We start from the raw sequence: 421 nt of genomic DNA, 5'->3' as shown, positions 1-421 counted from the left end.
GCATTCCATGCCCCCACCACTTTCTGGGTAAAGAACCCACCCCTGACATCTCCCCTATACCTTCCACCCTTCACCTTATATTTATGTCCCCTTGTAACACTCTGTTGTACTTTTTCCCCGGGTACAACAGAGTGTTACAAGGGGACATAAATTTAACGTGAAGGGTGGAAGGTATCGGGGAGATGTTAGGGGTGGGTTCTTTACCCAGAGAAGTGGTGGGGGCATGGAATGCGCTGCCTGTGGGAGTGGTAGAGTCAGAATCTTTGGTGACCTTTAAGCGGCAATTGGATAGGTACATGGATGGGTGCTTAAGCTCGGACAAATGTTCGGCACAACATCGTGGGCCGAAGGGCCTGTTCTGTGCTGTATTGTTCTATGTTCTATGTTCTATGTGTGAGATAATGTCGGGTGAGCAGAGGGA

Source organism: Chiloscyllium plagiosum, chromosome 12 (genome assembly GCF_004010195.1).
Source record: "Chiloscyllium plagiosum isolate BGI_BamShark_2017 chromosome 12, ASM401019v2, whole genome shotgun sequence".
Taxonomy (NCBI): domain Eukaryota; kingdom Metazoa; phylum Chordata; class Chondrichthyes; order Orectolobiformes; family Hemiscylliidae; genus Chiloscyllium; species Chiloscyllium plagiosum.
The sequence above is the reverse complement of the archived record's forward strand: the minus strand, read 5'-3'. Positions refer to the sequence as shown.